The sequence below is a fragment of the Corvus moneduloides genome, chromosome 5, assembly GCF_009650955.1.
Source record: "Corvus moneduloides isolate bCorMon1 chromosome 5, bCorMon1.pri, whole genome shotgun sequence".
Taxonomy (NCBI): domain Eukaryota; kingdom Metazoa; phylum Chordata; class Aves; order Passeriformes; family Corvidae; genus Corvus; species Corvus moneduloides.
The window spans coordinates 51131649-51158599 of record NC_045480.1 but is presented as its reverse complement, the minus strand read 5'-3'; the positions used below and the strand labels follow the sequence as shown (position 1 = coordinate 51158599).

Here is a 26951-nt window from a genome sequence, read left to right as displayed (position 1 = left end):
CATAAGGGAAATTTGTGTCCTCAGCCTTGGCCTAAAAAGGGGGTAGTGATAATCAAGCATACTACTGGTGTGCACTTTTCCAGCTTTGATTTCAAGTAGTACTTAAAAACACTTAGGTAAGATTTTGAACACAGATAGGATTAAAAATGATCTTCACTATGTTGTTGAACAAACTACTCCATTGAAGAAGTTTCTCTTCAAAGACTTACACAATTGCATTTTATTTACATATGAATGCCTATCTTTGGGATTAATTATCAGTCTTGTTTCATTAGCATTTGCAGGTAGGATTTTTTTCGTTGGCATACTTAGAAGTTTTCCTCACAAATACCAGCAATTCTAATTTTAACTCCAGCTGTAGAAAAGGAAGCACCTTAAGGGCAAAGATGAAGCACAGGCTGTTTTAAAGGTATTAATATGCACATAATTCTGTATCTCTACATACATACATATAAATGCTTACTTGTATTTTGTGATTTACTTTCAACAGTCTCATTTTATCTGACAGAATGGATTCACAATAAACTGGACAGCTAAATGTAAATAACTATATGCAGTGGAAGAAAAAAAGTCCCTTTCCCCCTTCAGAAGGTCAGATGCTTAGGCAGTAACAAAGAAAGAAAATATCTGAAAGGGTGCTCTCAACCTTGAGTATTTCTGCCAAGATTCACAGAGTGTTGCAAGTGGATGAAAGATGCTTGCTGGCCTCTATAAGGTTTTACCTATTGGTAAGACCACTGTGGTTTTTTGGAAATAGGCTGTTTGCACTCATATCATGAGGAGTAATTTTTGGTGCTATAGCATTTGTCTCCTAGTTATTTGTCTGCTGTATTCCATAACAATTTAACTAGATCGATAGTGTGTGCAGAGAGGAACCTGAAAAATAGCTTCCTCTAACACAAGCAGATAAAGCAGAAAGTTTAGCTCTAGCTAGATTTTTAGAGCTTGAGACTGAAGGTATCAGCTGATTCGGTCCTCCACTGCTTTGGCCATGTCATGTAAAATTATATCCTAAAAGTGGTCCAGTTCCATCTTAGTGTTTTGTTTTGCTTTTCTTTGCATTCCTTCTTCAGCCAGTCCCAAGCTGAAGGATTTTTTATCAGCAAATATTTTTTTAGACAAGGAAGGATATGTTTTTCTTTTTCTGAAAAGGCAGGCAAAATCCTAAGATGAAGGAGCCAAACAAAAGCTAAAAAGAGTGTGGAATACAGTTTCTTGTTCATTTTATGTGTTCTATAAACTAAATCTCAACCAATATGCTTCCTTTATTTTTCAACTGCTTTCTTTCTTTGGTTAATGTCTCCTATAGCATCAAGAAAATTTTGTGTTAGCTGTAAACATTGTCTCTTTTTGTTTTTCTTCTAGTGTTCTTTTCTAAAATAAATTATCTTATTTGCTTTCCTCCAATACAAAATAACATTTCAAAGCAGGTGCTTGAGGTGGCCTTCATGGTGGGTTGTAATATCTCAAGGCATACCACAAGAAAATAAATAGTAATAAATTATTCTGTTTGATCACTCAGCCGATGTATACATAGGCACTTCTCTTTGTAATTTCTGTAGAAATAATGACACTAATTTAGACATTTCTGCATAAAACTGATTGAATACAATTAATATAAACCCCAAATTTATTGTACATAATTGAACTAACTGTTCTATGTAACAATTGACCTCCTGCATAAAATGAAGGGAAAAAAATAGCAATGTCTTTCAGAATTGATTTCTGTTGTTTAGTGTAGGACTATTCTTGATGTTGTCTTACACTCCAAAAAAGGGGCCACAGAAGGACTGTGGACAGTGAGGACTTGACTATAAAAATTACCCTTAGACACACAAGAAAGTGTGAGTTATCTAGACAAAACAAAATATGACCTAATTGTTATTCTTCTATTAATGATGCTCTGTAGTTTCACTGGAACTACTTGTGCTTTCGGGTATCACTCAGCACTCTTAACGATACCTAATCTGTTGTGCAGCTGGTACCTGGGATCTTGTATGTTGCTACCGTACATGCTAATACTGTATGTATTTAAAAGTATCTTCAGTTTTGAAATTGCATTCAGGTCACAGATATCAAATTTGGATTTCAAGCACTCCTTGTTGCTGAAGTATTTGTGTGAAGTGATTTACGTGCCTCCAGTTAACTGCAGATGTTACGGAAGGTTTTGATCTGGTCCAAAATTATGGAACTTGCTTTGGGCTCACCTGTTAGGAGAAACTTTGAGGCCAGTGACTAATATGACTGTCAAAATCAGTGCTTTGTTGTGTCTTGAATCATGTGGAAAAGAAGGAGCCAGAAGTTCCTGTAAATACTTAATGCTTCATTTTGAACACACATTCTTAGTTATTGCATTCTCTCAGTTCTGAAAAATATTCTAAAGCATCACTGCTTTCATTATAATAGCTCTACTTCTATTTTAAGTTGTCAAATGTAATAATTACAGGTGCACATTCAGAAATTCTTTTTTTGAAATATGAATCTTTGTTTCTGAAGCAAAATAGACCAGAATTTTAAAAAAACCAATAAAACAAAAAACCAAAACCAAACAACCCTACAACAGTGTCTAAATTTTAAAAAGGCATATATTGAATTACTAAATGAAATAAATGAGAATTCCCACTGGATTCCTTAACTTATCTTGAAGTCCACAAAGTGTAACTCAAAAAATACTTACAGATTTTATATTTCCAATTAATTCAAATGAGGTCCCAAATACTGTATTTAGTGTGTAATCTGAGTCAGAGATTTATAACCATGATGAGTCTTCAATAATAAAACATGTTAACAAATAGTGGAGGAAACATTTCTGAGGGAGGAAGAGGTAGTATTCTGTCTCCTGCTACCATTAATTCCTTTTCAGCAACAACTTGAGCGTATTAGATTGTTCCAGAGGGTGTTATATTTCTCCACTAACCTCTAGAAACACCAGTTAACATCACATTGAGCAGGAGCTATTGGAGTTCACGATAATTTTTTTTGCTCAACCTAATCTATCTCTCAAATTCTTACCTGTGCTATATGTATTTTCAGTCTAGAGAATCTCCGCTGGAAGAAAATGTACCCTCTTCTATTGAGTGGGCAGGACTTTAAACTGATCATTAGAAACAAGGAAATATCTAAGGTTTCATGGATTGAAGTAGTGTACCTGAAATTTCTCACATGCCACTAAGTCAATTCGAGTTGATGCCAACTGATTTTTTTTCATGTTTTTGGGGAATCAGGTAACAAATTTAAGGCCATCCTAGGTTTGTGTGAGTAGATAAAACAAATATTTCACAGTGTCTTCAGGTGTCATAATATACTGAAGAAACTAGGAGATTTAGTTTATGAACCTTCAGCTCTGCTGATCTCTAATCCTATCAGTGCATTTAGCTGAAAGCTTTTGCCTGCTTTGGTGATGTAAGTTACCAGAGATAGCACTGTGAAACAGAGGATTGCAGAGGAAGAGGACTGGAACAAAACACCTTAGTTACAGTAGCTTTGTTTCAGACAAGAGGATTGGTAGAGATTGACTTGCATGGCATTTGCTACTGGCTCGAAATGCTGGAGACTGAAGTCTTGTATGTCTTTCAGTGAGCTCATTCTGGAGAGTGACACAGAATGGTGAGGAAAAAGTAAACACCAAACAATTACACATATCTGACTGTGGTTAGCAAAGTACCTCAGTAATTGATCCTGTTTCTCAGGAATCAGTTATCTGTGGTGAGTTATAGAATTGTTGCTAATATTTTTTTTTACATTGTGATTTATGAGAATATTTTTATCTCTGCAGAGCAGTATACTTTTAAGTTTAGGCTATGACTGATGTCCCAACATCCACAAAAGCTTTTATGTAGATATTTTAAGGAAATTTCAAGGGAATTTAAAATAGTAATTTATAACTAATTTCCTTTATCAACTATTTTAAAGGAAGCTGTCTTTCTTCATATTGGGGGTGAGGTGGAGAGAAGAAAGGTGCTATCAGAACATAAGGAGTAATGACTGGCCATTAAAGGAGACAATCACCAGCTACTCCACAAGCAAGAGAATTAAGTATTTCTACTTCAAGACAGAATTGCTCATCTGGAACTATCATGAATATTAATAGCTCTTAAAGTATTATTTAGTAAGAAATCCATTTGATTAATCTATTCATTGTTTTGCTTTTTTTGCCTACTGGTGATTTTTAAATATCAAGCAGTAATGTTCACTTTAGAAAAGTGCTACTAAGTAATTTTATTCAGAACTTTTTTGGGTTTGGGTTTTTTCCTTGTTGGTTTATTGTTTGGGGTTTTTTATTTTGGTTTTTGTTTGGTCTTATTGGTAGTGATTTGGGGTTTTTTAGAAAGGTCTGGTTTGGGTTTTTTAGTAACTCCTTTACTCTGCCTGCTTTGGTTTTATTCTCACATTTGGGTAAATAAAAATTAAAAAATCATTAGTCAGAGGAATGTAGAAGGTTTGTAGTAATCTCTGAGACATATGGATTTCTTTAGAATATTCGACATTTTCACTGTAAAAAGAAAATCCAAAGACACAGTTATGTAATAGGTTTTATGAAAGTACTTTGAAAATTCTGTAAATGGAGTAAATAGGAAAATAGTAATTCCAATTTTGCAAAACTTGTGAGCTTTTCTCACTAGACCTTAAAGAGAAGTGCATTACATTGCACTGGGAAATTTTTTTGTTGAATGCCCTCAAATAACATACAGTAAGAAGAAATTGTCTCAAAAATACCTGCAATGCAAAGAAATACATTGAAGAAGAAACCTTTTAGTTCCCTTCATTGTTCATGGTGGATCAGGTTCCAGAAAGTTTTCTTACTTCAGGAAATTTCATTCCTAACTTAATTTCTCAAAATAATAGGACAGTTAAAAGACTTATTGTAGCATTTCACCATAGCTTTTGAGTTTGGTATATTTTTTTTCTTTAATATAGTTATTCCATAGTGTGAGGGGTTTTTTGTGTTGTATGTTTTTACAGTTTAAAACTGTCCTAGTAGATATGTATTTTTGGCTAACTGAAGTATACAGTGAAGGAAATATTTTATTCAATATGTCAAAGAAAATATGGATAAATTAATTTTCAGTATTAAAATTGTGAAATTATTACAGTTTAATGAAAATAAATTGATCTCATCATCCCAAAAGCATTTGAAAATCCATTCACTTCAAAAAATATGTTAAGGGTTTCTTTTTTAAGGTAGAATATTGTTCTTTAGCTCATCTATTAATCTTATTGGTCTACTTTGTAACAGTTGCTAGTACATTTATTAGAAAATGCTGATTGTTTTAGCACATTCACAAAGTGCTTGGATAAAAGGATTCCAGCATGATAAATTGTTGTTTCTGACTAGTATTTAACTTCATTTTCTGAAGTTATATATTGAATGAAGGAAAATATAATTTACATGTTGTTATTTTAACTCAGGGAATTAGGATCTATTTAATCCTGTAGTGATAGAAGTACTTGATATGTTGAAGATATACATGAAAAAATCTTTTTTTTATTTTGTTTGATTTGGGTTTTAAATTTTATTTCAGTAAGTCTTAGTCTCTTGTTATCAAGCAGTTGCCTGGTTTGTATAGCACAGATCTCTCAGTGTTTTTAAGTAGCTTCTAATATACTGTCGCTGCTAAAAATACTCGTATGTGTATAGAGTTGAGTGTGTCATGCCAGAATTTAAGCTGCTAAAACTTGGTATAAATATTGACAACTGTATGGTTAGGGCAGAAAGAATATCAAGTACTGCAGTTAAAGCTATTTTAGTGGTCTGTGATATTGTAAACTGTGAGACTAACTGCTTCTCATCACTCCTGGCTTTCTAAATCTTCAGAAATAAACATCTCATAATTGCATATAATAATTGTTTATGTATTCATTAAAGAGTTACATGTGAGCTGAATTCAGTAGGAATATTTATGTGGGTATGGATTGCATATATTTGATGAAATTGTCTATCATGAAATAGATGAAATTGTCTGACTCCACTCCCTCTGGTGACTGCAGCCCTCATTTAGTTGGATGAGTATTATCTGAGATGTGTAGATGGGACACTTAGGGACATGGTTTAGTGTGGACTCATCAGTGCTGGGTTAAAATTTGGCATAATGATTTTTTAGATCTTTTTCAACCTAAATGATTCTGTGATACTATCAATAGCCTAAAAATATCTGTGCAATTTTCCAAATGTATTATAGATGTGGTTGGATATTAAAAAAATCCAAACACATACAAAACCCCAGTCTTCTCCCCAGTCTCCAATAAGAAAACCTGAACATTTTCTACCAAAGAACATGAGGAAACAGGTTAACGAAATATCCCTGTGCCTGTGTTATATACAGAATTAAATTGTCAGTAGATTCTCAAACTGGTTTTCAAAACAGATCATGCTAGCAAAGTGTCAAATCTTAAGTAGGTTAGCAAGTGATTCATATGGAAATGCAATTTTGACTATAGTAAAAAAGAAGGTGTCATACAAAGGCTGTGAAGCAGAGGTTTACATAGTGCAATATTGTGTCAAAAGAGATTTAAAAAAAGATGCAAAATAGTGAAAATCTAGAGGAGAGCAAAACCACATAAGCCTTCTTTATGTAGTTATTTAGTATAAGAATTGGGAATGTGATTGCCTAAGATGGTAGGGATCCAACAAGAAATCTGTTTGCCACTCTGGCATGAATAAATGTTTGGAGAAAATGTCATATTTAAAAAATTTGTTTTGCATTATGATTATAATTCTTCCCAACCAAGACATGTGGTAGAGATGTATTTGTTGGAGGGAATTTTAATAGTGTTTTAGAACTTGCTGAGTAGGCCGTTTAAGAAATATTTGATGCTAAACAAAGATTAATGTTGTGTTCTTGCTCATGAATTGTCGAGTTAATGTCTACTTTGAGTAACAACATATACATGTTAACTTTTCTGGGTTAGAACAAATGTACATCTAGTGCAGTATCTTTGTTCTAAGAGTGCTTAGGGAAGATTGCTGAAGAAGCAAAAGCATATAAGTTTCTTCTAAAATATTTTCTCCTCTTTAGTGATTTTTTTCTCAGAGACTGCCTCTCTTTAATAGCTCTTGATGGATGCCTCACTCATAGGTTTGATTACTTTTGGGACCCATGTGGAATTAGCATCTACAGTATTCTGTTTCAGAGACACAATATAATGTGTCCTGGATACAAGTGCTATCTTTTTTTTCTTCATTTTGCACACCTCCTGTTTAGTTTATTAAGTTTTGTATGATAAGAAACCATGAACAGTTGTTCCATATTTCTTTTCTCTGAAACAGTTGTGTTGCATTTTTTTCTTATGTTCCTGACATACCTTTGTAGTCATCTCTTTTCCATTCTGAAATCCCCATGTCATTTAATAGCTGCTTGTATGGAACACCTCCCACATCTTTGGTCATTCTTTTTGTGTTTCTCTGTTCTTTTTCAAGTTTTACTGTAAGTTTTTTTTTACAGAGGGAGGGACAGAAAGCAAACAGTCAAGTTCCTCATGTAACATGGATTTATACAGTGCCATAGGAATTTTTTTCTGAGTACCAGTCTTAACCTAATAATTCCTTTTATTGTCATATTGTCAGGACTGAGTAGATGTTTTCCTAAAACTGCAAAGTATACTATAAAGGTCTCATACCTGAGCAATGCTAACTAGTTGAGAGCCTGTCATTCTGTAAACAAGGTTTGGCATTTTTTCCTTCATGCAATACTTCCAATACTGAATTAAGTATATTGAATTTGGCATGGTATGCCAATATAATAAGTAAGGTCTTTAAGCAAATCAGCTTTTATGTTTGCTACCTAAACTACCTGATTAGCTATTCTCCAGAAATCCTATCCCAGAAAAATTTATCACTTTATATTCTTTCCACTTCTCGTGGATGATGTTGAACAATATGAGTTTCAGTGGAAGTCCAGGTGCAACTCTGCTGGTAACTTTTCTTCATAAGAGAGCTGCCAACAGATTCCAAGATCTGGTGTCTGTGAAAGGGTAGAAAATACTGTGAGAGGACTATATTTTACAGGACTGAAGTGATAAGAGTCACAGCTTAATCTAATCTGTCTTTAGGTTGTCCTTTAACCTTTGTGCTGGTCTTCTTAGATGCATAGCCCATTGCCTGCTTTAGTCTTGGGGAAACATACCAGATATGCAAAGCTGAGAGCAGAGTATCCACAGTCCTTGTTCTCAGAATATGTCACTGAGTTCAACGTGAAGTCTTGATCCTTTGCACAAACACCCCCCGTTCATAGGAGAAGTAAAACTCTCCTCAGTGAATAGCAAAGATTAGAAGCCTCTGTACAGTCAGGTAACAGAGCCTGCCTTGAGTTCTTCTTGCTTTCTTTTTCCCCTCTAAATGTGAATACGCACTTCAGCCAGTTGATGGATTTTTCAGAATCTCTTTCATACTAAAGCTGCTTTCATTTCTGCTTATTTCTATGTTAAAGATTCCTGTGAGGACCTGATTCATAACTCTAGTCTGAGGATTTCAGGGAACTATTGAAGAACAGTTGCATGGACCCCTTCTTTTTATGCAGAAATATGGTAGTTCTGCTATGCTTTAGGCTTTTTAACCACATTGGCAGTTCAGCTAATTTAATCCTGAATTACTATTTTAGAATACTGTTCTCTCGTTTTCCTGACAGAACTGGATGAGGAGATGGTTTTTACAAAATTGGGTTATTATATAAAATTCAGGACAGGTCCAGTGATCTTAGATGTTTAGAAATTCTATTACCATTCTGGAAAAAAAGCCTTGAAATTTGAAAGTGAAATGAAGGTACACAATAAATAAAATTGGCAAATTATTACATTTATAAACTGAGAGCTTCATGCGTAAAACTGTGAATTACCAGGACTGCCAACTCTCCTCTTAAAATTCCCATTTCATTATTGATTAGCCCCAGAAATACTTCATAGATTGAAGCATTTTAAATGTTTCATTTTAGGCAACAGCAAGTGTGCAGTATTGGTGTTCATCATCTGTATTTGCAATAAACAGGAGCATTAAATTTGGATCTATACTAGTAAAATTACTTGAAAATATTTATGCTAACTCCTAGCATTTAGATAAAATGGTTTTACTTGAACTAGTCATGTGCAAATACAACAAGCATACAGAAATTGATTTTTGCATAAACTCCTGGTTTTGTTTAGACTAATTCAGCAACATATTCTACAATAAATAAGGTCAAAACCAATTATCACTGTTACTTCAGTGAATTAACACTTCTGTGTTCTCTGGATAAGAAAGCTGTGTTTAACACCCAACTTCATTTCCTGTGAAATTTCTTTTCAAGAGAAAAAAAAAAACATTTTAAGGAGTAATGGGCTAGATGTCTTTTTAATTATGTTTTATTCCTAATGCACATTACTGGCTGTTCTTACCCAAATACCATTTTTATTAAGTTATTGCCATATATATATATATATTGCAATATAAAGTAAAAGTATAGCTCGTAACAAATTTTTGTTCTGTGCCTATATTTTTTGCATAATATAGTGTTAGGATTTTTTAATTTGTTCATCATTATGGGTTCATTGAAAAAGGGTGCTTTAAATTTGCAGATGTTTTGAGATTCATTTTAGCTATTCAGTTGTTGAACTGAAAAACAGAATAGGAAACATTCTCTCAGATCAGAAGAAATACTGGTGCTTTGGAATATACCATACTTCTACAATGATGGAATTTTTGTCTTTGAAGCAAATTTTTCTGGCTCACAGAGAGGGAACATTTAATAATATTTGAGGTATTATGTCCTCTGCTTCCCTATGATTTAATAGATCCCATAGAAGAAAGGAACTGCAAAAACTCATTGCGTTTTGGATAATGTATAAGTCAAGCACTGAATATTTATGCTGCAAGTTAATTAAAAATAGCTGAGTTAGCTTTAACTACTTTAGATGAAAAAAAGTTGAGTTCAACACATAGTTTACATGACCTAATCCACAGCAATCTCCAGCAGGAAAGGTGACTTCTTCTAACTAAACAAGACATTTTAGATATCTTTATACTCCACAGTGGACCCACTTTGAGCATTTGACTAGTAAATTTTTCTGAGGTCATGGGTTACTTGGTGAGACACCTTTAATTTCAATTGATTTCACTGACAGCAACTAGAAAGTAGGTAAATGATGATAGCACTGGTAGCAAGAGTTGCTGAAGAGACAAAATACACAAGGAAGCAGTTTGATACAGTGATGGATAGAGTGAAAGAAATTTGCTAAACAAAAAGATGCAGAAGAGTTTATAATTGACAACTGCTCCCTCAGAACCTGAATCTGAAAGACACGATCCTTGGTCATTTCTCTTGGCTGACACCAAATAACTGGGGAGTCCCTGGCAGAAATAGTTAATATTGCTTGTAGAAAGACAAGAGGCTGTGGCAGCTCTTAGGTCTCCAGTTTCTTAATCAATTCAAAGATTCATATACTCTGGAGATTTAAGCCCATGTAGCTGGGCTTTAACTAGTGCTAGATGGTAGTATTTTTCTTGATCTCCTCTTTTTAATATAATTTATAATTCAAGTCATTCAATTAAGATATTAAAAGAAGTTTGGCTCAACTTTACTTGACTTTTTGTTACTGCATTATGAAATTTTAATCATCTTCGCACATATGCCTTGGTGTTCTGTTTCATTTGATGAAGAGAATGGAGAATGAATCATAAGTATAGTGCAAAAATAGCTTTTGTCTGTTAAAACTTCTGTGTCTTTTATTATTGGTGCTGAAAGGTGGTTTAGTGAACAAGACAGATAATTACAATAAGAAAAAAGAGAAAACTAATGGCAAACAAATGTGTATTTTTAAGTGGAAAAATTGTCTTTGCTTTTGAATCAAAGCTCCTAAGTAGTGCAATGCATCAGACTAGTAGTTTATTCAATTTAGATTTATTGTTTAGCTGGACAGGATTGCATATTCCTCATGTTCAGGAAAAGGATGCAACCCCAGAGGTTCTGGGTAGTCTTAGATGAAACGGGAGTAAACTGAAGCTGTACTTTGAACAAATGAAATGGTATCTAGATAAAGAACAGTATCACATTGGGAAGCTAGGCCTGTTGAACACGAACAGTTTAACCTTTTTTTGGCTCACTTGCCATGCATCTACTATCTGATGTCAGTATTACTGCTCCCTAGACTCACACTGAGACATGAAGTCATGCTGGCAGAGTTTGTAAAACATGTAGCTCTCCCTTCAAAGCTCTTGATGAACACTTGAGGGATACTGTTAAGAGCTTTTCAGAAATCCATCTGGGCTGCATGGACTGGATCACCTTTGTCTTTTGCAACCCTAACCACTGGCATTAGTAATTCAGATTTTTCACAGACTACTTCGTAGCTGGGATCATTGAATCACAAAACGTGTTAGAGGGGAATTCTTGCAGGCATTTGGCCAAGCTCCTTTATTCATGTTCCAGTTGGGGTCTACCTGAATCCTTGTCTGCAAAGCTGATTTCTAGCCAGGTGAATCCCTGTATTTTTACATGGACTTACTGTGTCCCAAGTGCAAGACTTTACATTTGTCTTGGTAGAATTTCACAGTTTGTCAGCCCATTCCTTCTGTTTATAAAGTTCCCTCTGAAGGGCAATCTTGTAGAAGTCTGCTTCTTGATCCTGTGAATTTGGTGACAGCTGCAAGATTTCTGAGGGTCCGTTCTGTCTTGTCATCCAAGTCCTTAACGAAAATGTAAAACAGTATTGAAACCACTTGTAGTAAGCTGACCTTTAGTCTGTGAAATGCTGACCCTTTGAGCCTGAAGGCAGGGTAAGATACTTGCAGTTCACTCATGCTATCCACACCTCCCTACCTGGGGTTCAGCAGTGCTCTGAGTGACTGAACCAAAGCCTGGTTAGAGTAAATGATGTTCTCTACTGTTCTATTAACCATATTGCTCATCATTTCATAATAGAAACCAGTTCAGGCTTAAATTCATGTGTATAGTCTGCTAAGTGTTCCCCACACAAAGCTGAATAAATACAGCTTTTTCACTTCTCTGGGAAGTCCTCTGATGTTTAACATTGTGTATCTGTCTTTACAGCTTGCAAATTTGTTAACATTGTATTTTAAAAATTATTTTAGAAAATTATCATTCGTTCTTTACCAGTCTCTGTATTTGAATTTGCCATCATCACAGGGTGCATAATTTGAATGGATTTATTCAGAGTTCAAAAAATTACCATGTACTTTTATCATATAACGCCATTCATGAATACTTATGTGTGCCACTGTTTTAATGAAAAATATTATTTTCAACTTTATGACATTCCTTTTTTGTCATTTCTAATTTCCAGTACTGGGTGAGCCTTGTGCTAGTGATGTGCCAAATATTTGGAATGGGTCTTATAATGAATCACAATTAGCCTTATTTCTCATTACATTTCCTGTGAGGATTTGGAAAATGTAGTGTATAATCCTCCCTTATGTTTATTGGTATTATAAACCTTTTGTGCATTCTTCAAACTGAAATGTCTTTGAAAATAGTCAGTCATCACGGTTTATTATTTGTATCTATCTTAAGGTTTTACAGATGTTTTAAAGAAAAGTGCTATCAGTGGTTAAGTCAATGAATATAGTTGATAATAAAATGTCAGTGTGAGGTATCTTTTAGAGTTGAATTAGTCCTGAAGGTGGGAGTGTTTCATTCTTGGCTTTTTTCAACATCACCTTTTAACCCTATTATTGTTTACCTAGAACTATATTTACTTCATGAAATTCAATTATATCTCATTCATATAGAACATAGTAAGAATAGAATATAGTAAGGGCAAAGTTAGGACAGAGACATTTGTGAAGGTTAAGAAAAGAAAGTCTCCTGTCAGTAGTTTATGCTCCCTAATCAGCAGCTTTCACAACAGCTGGAGCTTTGTACGCTCCTGAAAATTAAAAGCTGTTGAAAGTACCCAAAGTAGAAAATGAATATAGTCTGCTATTAAAAATTGTCTTCAAAACCAGGTCTTTTGTCCATAAATTGTTTTCCTCATCCATCCCAGAATTAGATCAAAAGTGAGATTAAGGATAGACAAGATGATTTTGTAGTGGCTGAATTTTTGGCAGAATTTTAGTTTAACTTTCTCTGCTGATATGGTTTGTGGAGAATATTTGGTCTTCTGTCTTCCAGATGAGTAACAGGGGACCTAGGGAAAATCTCCCGCTCAGAAAGATGAGAAAACTAATGCAAATGGTGATGTCCAGTGAAGGTGGGCAAAAGAGGACTTCAGGGACATATACAAGCTCAGGTGAACTTCTTAGTAGACAACCAACAGTTAGATGGGAGTTGTGGAATAGCTGAAACAAGCTGCATATTTTGGTGTAAGCCCAGGGAAGTGAGTGGAATCAACTTGAGGGAAGCAAAGAAACTGACTGGGTGTAGAACTTGGAATCCATAATAAAACATATGTTATAGTTTGCAGGGGGTGGAGTGTCTGTGGAAATCAAGATCATTGAAATGAAATACATTGTAGAAAAGCTTTCCATTTTTTGATTTAATACAAATTCTGATTCAATTGTCTAAATTTTGTATAGAACTTCCAAGGGGTTATTAATTTCCTATTTCACCCTGGAAAACCCTGTCTTTATTTCACTTACATTTTATAATTAAGTTGTTCATAAGTAAACTTTCTATATGTGTGAGAAGATAGACATGTACCAAAGCTTCATCCTTTAACTTTGTGCTTGTATCTTTGGATTAAATGTGTGGTCATCATAATTACTACTATTATTTTCCTCTGACAGCAGTTTTAATCTCTGTCAATAAAAAAAAAGTATACATTTTTCAGATTTAAAGCATAATATTCAATATTATTTTCATAGATTTGAACAACTCAAGAGTTTTTAGTTTAGGAGTCATATTATCTGAGATTTACATTTTTAAAAATCTTTTTCCTTATAAGAAAAAAGGTAGTCATTTTGGTGATTTGATTTGGGATTTTTCTTTTGTTGGTTGGTTGGGTTTTTTTTGGTTTTTTTTTTCTTCTTTAACTTCACCTTAGTGTAAAAACATGATGACAGGACTTTATTTTCCTTGTTCCTTATGAAAAAATACTCCCCCCCCCATTCCAAACTAAGGGATTCCTCAGATTAAAGCAGTGGAATTCTTTAGCTAACAAGCAAGTTAATGCTAGTCTATATTCCTTTTCTTGCAGGATAATTAACTCTTCTGAGTCATTATGCTAGTGTCACCACCATAAACTGCCTCTGGCCTGGCAATACTGTGTCGATGGGTGCTAAAACAGTATTATCACTATATGCTTGCCAGGTGCTTTCTTCCTTGTGCATTTGCTGTTGACCATTTATCAGTTGCAGGATACTTGTGTTCTGACAGATTTTTTTTTATCTGATTAGGGTGGCTTTATTATAAAGCTGTGTTACTGCAATAGATCATGGATTCTTCTTCTAGAGGTCTGGATTCTGCTTGATGTTCTAATTCAGACTACATTTGGAGCTTAGACAGCAACTTTAATCTATGTGTTATGTGTCTTACTGTGTTTGTGTCCCAGCCTTGTGTGTGTACCATATTCCAACACACCCCCTTTCCTTTTGTCATTTGTCTTCAACCATTCTTCATGAAAAGTGTTACCAACAAGAAGCATTTTTCCACGTCAGGCATTTATCAGCAGACATTCAGTAGGAATTTTTATATTCTAGAAGATGTATCTTCCCATATGTGAAGCCTGATGAGATGGCTCACCACCATAAGTCCAGATTCTGAGGGATTGTCAAGAAAAGAGTGATATGGAGTAGGGGGGAAGTGAGACTAAGTTTGATTTTCTAAAACTTTGTGAAACAAACTTTATTTTAAAGTTTAAATCTACACATCTGCATATGCATCGGCGTGTTCTGTGCATGACTGAGAAGATAAACTGTGAAACTGCACAGTCTTGGATGGGATGGTGGGAAAGCTCCTATTTCAGCTGAGGAAGTGTTCCAGAGATGACAGGACTTGACACTGTAGACAGCTGAATACTGTTCCAGGTCTTGTCAAAAATCTATACAGGAAAATCTAAAAAGAGCGATGTAAGAAGTGGTTTGTAGCATCTTTGCTTTATAGAGGTTTAAAAGACACGGTGACCCATGGTGGCTGGGTCCATAGCAGATGACTTCTACAGGATATACATGGAGGAGACATAATCACAAATATTGTTAAGTATTTGATACACCAGTGGAAAGGTCTGAATAGTTTCTAGTATCAATTTATATTGGCTAAAATCTACATTTGTGATCAGTGTTTTGAAAACAAATTTTTCCTTTTCTTGGAACAAACTGAAAAGTCAGTAGGAATAGAAGACAATCTGGTTAATATTTCTGTATTTAATTGTATACACTCCTATTCTGACAGCAAGTTATACTCTGGTAGTATCTTGTAAAGGGTGTATTGCTGTTTGGATTATGATCTAAATCTGAACAAAATGTCTGAGATAAATTGTTGGATGAAAAATAACGTGCTCACTATCATGATCTCCCTGTTGTCCAGACTAGCATACTTACTAGAACATGACAAACATGTTTGTGTCTCCCACCTTGCCATACAGGAGATGATGTGCATTTGGGAACAGACACATCTTTCCCAGAATTCAGGCAGGAAGTGGTAAGGGTGCATACCTGCAAACTCTAGTGGGTTGGTGCACTAAGTTGTGCTGCCAAGCCACAAGGTAGCCATGAACCCTCCTCCCCTCACCTTCCCCAGTGATGAAGCCAAGTAATCAGTTCCAGATGTAATGAAACCCAGCTGATGCTTACTTCAGTCTCTAGAGCTATTGCATAAATACTGTATCTGAATGTATTTGAGACGGGACAAGAAGAACTTACAGGATCAGTGGACATGAGCAGTAAGGTAGAGAAACAAAAGGGGAAGTAGGACTGGGGAGAAATAAAAGATGAGAATAAGAAGACATGAAATGAAAGGGTGGAGGGAGGGAAAGAAAAAAGCAAAGACTATACTGAATGCATCTGAGATTCTGTGTAGCTGGAAAAGCATCTAGAAGAAAAAGAAAAGATTTATTAACAGTTTTTAAATGGAAGTAAATCATAGGAGCTGCCAAAATACTGATTTTGACTATAACAATCTCTTGTGAGGTTGTGTACACATATAAATGTGTGCTTATTGATTTGCAGATAAACACTGAAGTCATTGGGTGTCAACCTCATGGTTTTCTTTCTATGAAGTGTCATTTTCATATATTCTTTCTTTTTTTACCTGAAGAGAGATGTTTTTGAAGCTATTATTGAAAAGTAATAATTTTGTCTCATGAGAGGAACAGATGGCATGAAATGATAAGTACTTTTTAAGCATTTCCATGGGGAAAAGTATCCTGGTTTAAAGAGTTTTATCCACCTTGATGAAGTCCACTTTAGTTGAGCTATTTAGAAGCCTTGCTCAGGCTGCTCACAGCTGCAAGTACATCCCAATTTTGGAAATCTGTAGCTTAATCCGGCCTCATGATGTTTCTTCCTCACTATTCTGTGAAGTTTTTGTTGCCACTCATTACAGATTCTGGTACATCAGAGGAACATTCAGTGTTCTCTTCAGCCAAATAATCTCTTTGTAGTACTTGTTTCTGTCTATGTCATTCCAAAACTGAAAAGCAAGCTACTAAATTTATAAATAACCCAAACCTCAAATGAATAAATGCAATGTTATAAATAATTTTTTGAAATAAACTCACACTGATACTTAATTGAAGAAACATAAGTAAGAAAACAAGGAAAATAAAGACTTTTTCTTCAATATTTTCTCCCTTACTAACTAAATATAATCATATTTTGAAGACAGTGATATCTGTGCAATCACATATATGCCTGTGATGCAAGATGAAAGGCATACCCATCTTAGGGCTTTAAAATTTAATGAATACATTTACAGTGACTGTAGAAAGCAGTCATATCTTTCTTTACCTTGTCTTATCTGATCAGTTGCTATAATAGTCAGCATTTCCAGAATCTACAATAGAAATTTTTCAAATATATTTTAAAATATGTATTTTTGGTGTAGGTAATTTCTAATGCCCAGAAATATGTCCCAGAGGAGTTGGTGAAATGCACAGAAGCTGACAGCAAGCACAGAAGTATGAAATTGAAGCTTTTCAGAAACTTGGTGGTATGCATAAGCTGGTGTTAACATGATGTTATCAGCAAAACTAGAGAGTTGTTTTGGAAATGGTGCATTACATTTGGCAAAAATGAACGATGCTCCTTCTCAAGAAGAAACAGGATAGGTCATGTTAATAATGAAATGGAAAATTTCATTCAACCTAAATAACTTCCAAAATTTTTTCAATAACTATCTTTCTTACGTGCCTTTCCCCCCTCTCTTCTGCAATTTTTTCCTCTTTTGTACACCTTAAAGACCTTTCTCACCACTGTTGCAAAGACTCAGCACAGCAGTTTTTGGAAGACTTGAAGTTCAGCTTTGTGCATCTAAAAATACTAACTTTGGAAAATTAAGCACTGAGATGCCATAAAAGAGTGCCGAGACAAAATTTAACATCCCATCAACGTTGCATAAATACCTGATATGCTTTCTGCTCTTATTCTTAAAAATTGACACAGTCCAATTCTGCAACAGTTCTTACTAAAAACACACACGTACAGCGAGAATTATTTTTCTGTTTTAAAAGAAAACATCTAAAACTCAAGTAAAGACAGTATTTTTTAGTGACAATGTCAGTGTTGTTGTGGAGAGTCATCTTATTCTCCATGTTCTGAACAAAGGCACATACTCTCTGTTGAATTTACAATGGATATAAGTTACACATAAGTGTAAAGTGTTGAACACTAAATGATAAAATTTGTTGCAAGTCTGTGAGATTTTTTTTAAATTCTAATGTATCTCATTTGAAGTACCCATGCTAATACTGCTCTGTGATCCACTAGATTGCTTTATTTTTGCACAGGTCATTTTTAGCATATGCTCTCCTCTTATCTTAAAATAAAAGAAACAAAAAGAACATTTTTCATAGATTTTTAAAAAGTAACTATTGCTGCAAGAACAATTGTGTTTGAGAAAATGTATCAAAAAACATTGAGATGCTATTGATGCATAGTCATTATTCATATGTGTCCATACAAATGGTCATTGCTGTGGGTGTGATATCACATATAAGGACAGGTATAATTGGAATAGGTAATTTGGCATATTTTCTTAAACAGTAATGTATCATTTTATTTGAGAGAACTTATCATATTTTCTGGGCTGTTGTGGTTTCTGTTATTTTGGAAATATTTTTTATGTACAAGTGTTTTAACTATATCTTACTAATCTTAAGTGTAGCCTTTAAAATGGGATCTAAGTCTAAAAATGGGAATAGGTTATCTGAAAAATATTTACATTTACTCTGAGATTCTTTTCTAAACACAATTTATAATTAACTATTGCAGCAACTTTATAGGCTAGAAATATATTGTTGTCTAACTTGGAATATTGAATCTATAAAAGTTGCAAGTTTATATATACACATAAACCCAGGATACCATAGCTGACTACTTTCAGATCAGCAATTCCAGTAACATGCATCAAATCAAATTTTAACCCATCAAAATAACTTTGAAATTTCCCTTAGGATTCACTGAATGGTGCATGAAATCAGTTTCAGAACATACTGAGAGGATATGTTAAGGTTGGGCAGGCAGTTTCAGTCTGCTGAGATGACACTAGAGACAGGAGGGAGAGAGCCTTATTATTTGCCACTTCGTTTACTGTCTCTTCAAGAGACTTAAATGCATAGAAGCATTTCATGAGGAGAAAGAACTAGTCTTTCAGTCAGGATATGCAAATTTTGGATTGTTTTGCTTATGCCTAATAAATCGCCTGTGAGAAACAGGCTGTCGTCATTATGGGAGTAGATTACTGATTTCCCTTGCAACAGAAGACTTTGAAGCTGTACAGATCAGGAGTTACCTTTCTTGGCCTGGGTCTTCCCTTGGGCTGGAAGTTTTCAGAACAATTGAATGCAACTTCCCAGGGTTCTCAAAACAACATAGTCTGTAGGGTGAACCCTTTATCTGCACTGTTGTAAATATCCTTAACAAATGTAGTAGTGATACTTTTCAAAACATGCTCAGTATTCCTGTAGTACAGATACAGGATATATGGCAAAAACTAATGCATATAGATTTAGTGCACATTTGTGTGAAACACAGGGTCTTGAGGAGGTGTTTGAGTCAATGGACAAAGGAAGTGAAATTCATTTAATTAAAGTAAGAATTAAATTTAAAACACATGTATAATGAGCTTGGACTTTTTTTTTTAGCTTAATCAGTTTGTGAATTTGAAATAAACAAAAAGTGACAATTGCTGATTTTAATGATAGTTGCCATGAATAATATTTTTTTAAAAATTAAAACATATGTAATATGTGAGCGAAGACATTCAGAGGAAATCCTGTAAAAATCAGTTAAAAATATCAGAGGGGCAAAGTTATTTTCAAGAGGTAATATACAATGATTATTAATTCAAGTGCATTGCAGTTGATTTACTTGTTTCATTCAAAATGTTAAAATACCTTAAATTATGTTCCCTTTATTTACTAAATGAAATAACAGTTAAAGAAGCTTTGAGCACCCATTTCCTGGGTGATTTCCATGTAAAATTAAGAAATATGCCTTAACACAGTAAAACCAACTGTATTGGTCCCAGGTCCAGCCATTCCAATGCTTTCTTTCAACCATGAACTTGAGTTGATGTCTGGAGAAGTGTAAGGATAGTATCATTATAATTTGTCCCAAGTGTTTGTGTCATCTGCACATGTAAGCTTCTGGAATCTACAGTAACCTTTGGAAAAGATTTTTTTCAGATATATCACTTCAAACTGCTGTCCTTCATTTTGAACCTGGCCCCTCAGTTTTTTTGATGGCTTTCTGGTGTTAGAAGAAACAATAAACTATTGTGCTGTCGTGGAAATGCTTTCCCAGCATTTCCATGATATCCATGAATTCATTGGCTTCTGTCAAAGATCTCTGCATCATTAGGGGTTTTTTTAATAAAAATTCATGCCTATCTGTTTTTTTTAATATATGTTTAAACTGCTCCATACCTTGATCACTCTTGTCTTTCCTCTGAGCTTTTACCTGCCTTACAGAGGACACAGAGCTGCATATAGTATTCTATAGTCTACAAATCATGGAGCAAAATTATTTCGGGTTTTGCTTGATTTCAGATGCTTTCCAAAGAATTTCTAATCATTGATTTGAATTTTTCTCTACTGGAGGGGACAGAGTTGATAAAACTGCTTATCATCACTCCACTGTTTCTCTCCTGACAAATGTACTTGCAGCCTATTAATCCTAAAGTCCTTCAGCTACTTCTTACAGTCACAGTCTACAGTTGTTCTTGTTACTTCAAAGAACCATTAAATAACATAGACTTTGCTTCAGTGGTAAGCACTTTATAAGTACATACATCTATAAAATTTTCATAAATACAATCATCTATAGTTTATTTAGTAATTTTATTTATTTCAAATTATTTGTAAGAATTTTCTTTAAAGGTATTTGCTTCTTTAGTAATTTTTGGTCCTAAAAAATCAAAGATGAAAGCTGTTTCAGTAATAAAAGAATTTGATGCTAAATTCACTGAAGCAAGAGGTCAGCTGATATATTCTACTTTATCCTTTGTACTGTTAAAACATGAAGCACTCTTAATGTTTCTAGGTATTTGAATAAAATATACTCTATTCTTGTGAGATGAAACAGAAACCTTGGGGTGTTAGCTTCACATTTGTCTTTCAGAGAAGCTTTAAGTTCTCCCATAAAATAAAGGTTTCCTAGGACGACCAATGAATCACTCTCTATTCTTTTCATTGACTAGTACTATAAAAAAATGCAGAAATTACTGTGTTTTCTTTCATGTTTTCTGATAATTTTCTGATGTAATTGGTTTCTACAGGACTTCCTATAAAGAGGAGCTATTACAGTATTATATTTTCAACAAAAAATGTTTTTCAAGTCTCTTGTCAGAAAAGACAAAATAAGTGATAATTATAATGTTAAGAGCTTTCAGATTTTTTGTAACAACAATATTGCCTGAATTTTAATCCAAGCTTGGCAGCTAAAACATTAAGGAATCATGCAAAAGTTATTTATGCTTTTTCTTTTTTTTTTTTTTTTTTTTTTCCAGCTTGTTAGTATGTGTGCTTTTAAATGGATTTTGGGAACAGAAAGACTTATTTGCTGGCATAAGATCCTAGCAACAGACACTCATGAACCATGTTCTGTTACTTTTCATACTGAAACATTTTACTAAATATGTGAATAATATGTTTACAACAAGTTCAAAGCAGAATATACAGCAGATAATGACAAAATTAGTCATGCTAATGGTGATGTGTGCTGATTTTAAAATTGCTGTAAAAGAACAGCAAAATGACACTGATGAAAAAGCTTTTGTTGTGTCAATTTAAGGAAAGTGGGAGCAATGCCAGAAGAGTAAAAGGCACATTACCTAGCTGCCTTTCAGCTAATTCAAGCCACCCAGTAATGTTATACATTAAGTACAGAGTTCATGGACAAAAGGCTTTTTGCTTGGTTTTAAAAGTTGTTTTAATCTAAATTAGGTTTGAAATAGGCAAACAAAATAAATACAGCCTTGATGTTGTCTTAATTTTAAAAAGTGGGTATCATTTGGCATAATGTTCATTAGTTTAGACTCAGAAGAGTTTTGTGGCTGCTTTGAATAAATACACAGAACTTATGGAAGCAAATGAGAAGGTTCAAATTGCACATTTGTTAATGGAATTAAATTAACCAAGGCAGTCTCCAGTTGAGTAAGAACTTCCTCCCTTCCTCACTTTAACAAGATAATCAATTATAAAGTGATACACAGACTACAAATACAACATCTCATACTTTTTAGCTTTTAAAACCTTTTATTCAGAGTGATATTGTGGTTTTTCTTTACTCATCCTTAAGAGGCAGTAAGGAACTTACTTAGCCTCACTAAATTTCATGTACTTCAGTGCTTCTCTTCTCTTCCAAATCAGTAGCCTGATTTGGTATTCTAAGACCACAAATGAATTTTATGATTGTGTACAGTCCCCTACAGGCTATTTTGTGCCATCAAAGGAGTTGGACATTGGATTTTTTTCATGTATAGGAAAAGAACTGAAATAGCCCTGCTTTTACTATTTATTCTTTAACTTCTTCAGAAAGCTCAAATCCAAGTATAACAACTCTCCTCCTAAATGTGCTAAATTTAGAGCATCAAACTGTTCCACGTTATGCACATCAACCCAATGTAGTTAGGATTAAGAAAACAGAATTGTTGGTCAAAGCACTGTACAGCTGTCACTATCTTTTTTTTTCCTAGCAGAGCCCTACTCTGCTTTAAAAGTACAATGATATAATTTTATCTGTTGACTTGGAAGAATATTGATAAAGCTTAACTCACACTAAGAATGGCAACCTAAGATGTATGACTCTTGAAAAAAACATGCTAAAATAGGGTTCCATTATTTGTTTATCTGTATTGCTGTTGTAATAGTTTTGCAACATGTCAACTTTGAAAACTCCTTTTTCCTGCCTTTCTCAATTTACTTACTACATTTTGGTCAAACTGAGAAAATTCAAGTGCTTACATTCTAATCTAATTGATCATCATTTGCAGTATTTCTTGGTTCAGTTGGAGTGATGTCATGTTGCATTGGATTTCAGTAAGTTCTGAAGATATTTTGAAAGATATCAGAAAGATATTTATATTAGAAAGTACTTAGAAAATTGTAATAGAAGAACTATTCGTAATTTGATCTAATTTTACCTGAAGGACAAGCAAAAGTAGGTCTATAGAATAGATTCTAGATAACTAAAGAGAAGCAATGAAAAAAAAAGTGCTTTCATAATTTTCAGTAAAGCACTTGGGATGTTTACACATTAGAATCTGTTTAGTCAACTAAAATCCTGGAAGTTAGTAGTGATAAAATGAACAAGGACCTGGATGAAAGGGAGATGATATGGGTTCAGTGAAACAGGAAAATACCACTTTGAGAAGGAGTTATTGAAGCTCTCCAAAGACCACCTGGGAAGCAAACTTATTTAAAGATTGGAATTGGATAACCTTAAAGCCTGGCACAGTAAAAGTGATATGAAAATTAATATTACAAAGTACAAGTTCTTATACTTGGTTAATGGTAAGAAATTATACTTTAGTATAATTACTGAGAAGTAATCTACTGGAAAGAGCAGAGTAGAAGAAGATTGTGTGACTTGTCATTTACAGGGCAACTCTGAGAAACCAGATGAGATCTGCGTGAAAATGGCAATTGCATTCTACAGACATTTTGACCAAAGTCTTTCAGAAAAAGATATGGATTAGTTGATATATTCCACTTAATTAATCCTAAATATCGTGTACAGTTTTCTTTCACGTGTTTTCAAGAGGGATAAATTCAAGCTGGATCAAATACAGTAGTAACTTCAGTAACAAAAACAAGTTGGGAAGAGCCAGAAGAACTTGGCTCAGGACCATAAAGCAGGATGACAGGTAGGGAAGTTTGCAGAATGGCTTCAGCAGATGGGGAATTTATCAAACCCTTTCAACCATCTAACACACATTCCTCAACCAGTGCAGGAATATCTTACATTTAAATGGTTCGTTTTGATTTGGTTTACTTGTTTGGGGTTTATTGGTTGGTTGGTTGGTTGGTTTTGGTTTTGCTTTGTTGTTTAAAATCTTTGATATTTTTGAACCTCTTCAGTAAGAGTTCCTTTTTCCTGGTCAATGTTAAAGTTCTAAAATATCTTCCCAATAGTTAATATTTACTCTGCTTTCACTCCTTTTGTCCTATTTTATAATAGCTTTATTTTATTTCCAACTAGATATTTTTACATTGTCTGTTGTCTTCATCTCTTAACTATGCTTCTAGCTTTTATTTAAACATTTGGGTTGTTACGGTTTAGATTTTTTTTTTTTTGTTTGCATTTCTCTCCTTTATCTGAAAGTGTGTATCCAGTAACTTTTATAATTAAGAACCAGGGATGCGTGTCAGATTGATACTGCATCTGGAGGAGTTACAAACAAACTCATTAATATGGTACACCATAGTAGAGGATCCACGCTTCTAAAAATAGCAAGCTGTAAAAGGTAGTGTCTGCTGGCTACTTAAAATATTACTGCTCTGTAACCAGCAATACCCACATTTGCTTTTTTGCTTGGTGATGGTGTCAGTAAACAGAATTAATTTCACTTCCAAATTTTCTAAACCTTTACTCTGCTTTTTCATTTAACGTTAAATGAACAAAACGTGTGTGACTAAACTTCAAACAATTATTATTGATCTACAAATGCAACATGGAGGGAAAGCTAGGAGTCATCCTGGTCAGGAATATCTCTTAATGATGTGACATCAGTATCTGTCTAAAAATTATTTGCTCTCAGAACCAGGTTTATTTCTTTCAAGGAGAAAATAAGAGATGCTAAATGCATCATTTAATTCCTGGCCAGTATTTCCGAAAGAATGTCATAGTGCCTGAACTGTGACACCAGTTCTGCTTTCTGCACCTGACAGCTTTTTGTACACACCACACCCTTCCACCCCCAGCAGTGTTTGCCTCTTTCACTGTGGTTGCAGACAGTTAATGGACAGGAATTTTCAGGGAGTTACCTGCCAAAGATTCTGCACCAGGTACTGCCCTGTAAGCTTAGTGCTTTTTGGGTTGGGTGGTAACACTTTTTCCCCCAATAAGAAGAAAATATATGCTATAGTTTTCTCTCAAGAAAATAAGCTATAATGTAATTACATACCTTTTTTCCTATTAAATAATAATATAAATATATATAGTTTTATAATATATGACGGTTTTTGCATAAATATTCAGTATTTTGCAGGAAAGCAACGATTCTAGCATTTATTACAATAGGTCTTTTTTCATAACTGCTAAGATATGTGTAACATCACTGAGTTGACTAGTTCCAGGTAGTACAACTGTTTCTTCATATTTTAAAATTCTGCATTTGGCCCTTTTGTTACAATATAGTCATGAGATAAAAATTGCAAATGGCATATCAAAAATAATTCAGAATTTTTTCAGAAATTCTTTGGGAGTTTCTCTGGCAAAACTAGTATTATCATCCTATATTATTATTATTGTTGTTGTTATTAACATTATCTTAATTATTTTTTATGATAAGGTTATCATTACTATTCAAAGCAAGGCAGTTTGAAAAAAAACCATTTGAACTCTTGGTGTCAACAAAATGATAGTCTCTCATTTTGGTTTCAGAATATTTTGCTCATTTAGGAAATATAAAGTTTTATATTTGATAGAGGCTCTATTTTCTAGTGTCATCCTCTAATTAAAAGTTATAAACACCTGTAAGAGTGACTGCCCTTGTTTATGTAAGCATCCATAGTAATACTGAAGTTAAGTGAAAAAAGACTATGAAATCTTGTAGAATTTAAATTGCCTGTGTCAGTTTACCATGTGAAGGTTAGCAGTTTTCACAGACAGCCCTACACCAGCTGATTTCATGATCCCTCCTTCATGCCTTTCCTAAATTGAATAGTGACTTTGAAAAATACAGGAAATATAAATTTATAAATGAAATATCAGAATATTTTTCTCACTTTTGAGATCTTCTCTTGAGTAAAGAAGCAAAATATGCGTACTATTTGTTGGCTACCAGAAGTTTTGAATCATTCAGTAGCAGTTACATCTCAGTAAGTCTGCAAGGTAGTGTCACTGAAGAACCATCTCCTGTAGCGTGGAACATGAAGTGCTTCTGAGAGTGCAGTAGATTTTTAAAAGTACAGTAAACAGCAGAAGGGTCATTAGTACATTTCCTTCATGTAAGGCATTGTGTCAGGTATTGAATCTAGTTAAAAAAGGTTGGTCTCATTTGGGCCCATCTGGTGGGCACTATCACTTACATTTTGAGTCATAGAGTGCACTTTTTCTGAAAGAGGAAAGAATCAGGGGGCCTCTCTTTGGAACTAAGTATAAAATTATTATTCTTAATCATATTTTTAAAGGATTTAATTTAATTATTGAAAAGCTATGCTTACTTTCCTGAGGATGCTAACATGCTTTTCTAATGCTGGGAAGGGTGGAAGGAGGAGGGGGGGAAGTGTTAATTACAAAGTATTGCTTTTATGAGGCTAAAAGGAACCTATAGAAGATCTTAACTTTGTTACAGATTCCTTCTTTCCTATAATGAAAGAGTTAATGTGTCTCTTATTCGAAAGTATTTTCATAATTAAAGGAGAATAGACACAGGATGCCTTTTGTAGTTTACTTGAAGAATGAAAGATAAAAAATGTGGAGATTTTTCATGCTTTAGCAGCTGAGTGGAAAAATTGTTATTTGGATGATCTTCAGTTCCTATATAGTTCTTTTGTCTAATATGACAAAATCCTTACAAGTATAGAATTTTAATAGGTTATATTTAGTTAGGCCCACCCCAGGTGAAAAGCTAACTCTCAGCTGATCAGTCTGTAACTTGAAGCAATTACATAAGAGGGAAGAGTATGCAATGTTGTCAGTTTGATGTGTATCACTCTTTTCTATGCAAGTGTCCAAATGAGTTCTGGACATAGAAGTGAATTAGCCTTCTGTTAATACTGGAGCTTTTTAATACATATATGAACAGAGAAAGATTCAAGGTCTGGACTCCTATCACATATGTCTAAATTTTGTAAGATTTTTTTAAAGATTGACTAATGATGAACAGTTAGTTAGCCTGAAAAAAAATAGAATAAAAGTTCTGACTTGTCCACTGCACCTACCTTAACTGTCAGATAACTTCCGGTGTCTGATTTTGGATACACAGTCAGGTGTGCCTCTGGAATTCACTTTCGTGTTAAATGCTGCTTCTTACAGGCTGATGCTTGTCAGTCAATTTAATTGAAATGTCACACTGACCTTTATATGTGATACTCTGAACTTACTGGGGTTTTTGGAAGTTCTTTTTACTTTTATTCCAGCTAAAATACTTGAATTACCAGTATACAAAAAGTTCATGCTGATTAGGTTCATGAAACTGCCTGCT

General features: G+C 34.1%; 1 protein-coding gene across 2 annotated transcripts in view; it reads left to right on the top strand.

The window, feature by feature from the left end:
- FSTL5 (follistatin like 5) overlaps window positions 1-26951 on the top strand; it is a 275687-nt gene that overhangs the window by 157999 nt on the left and 90737 nt on the right. The window lies entirely within an intron of this gene.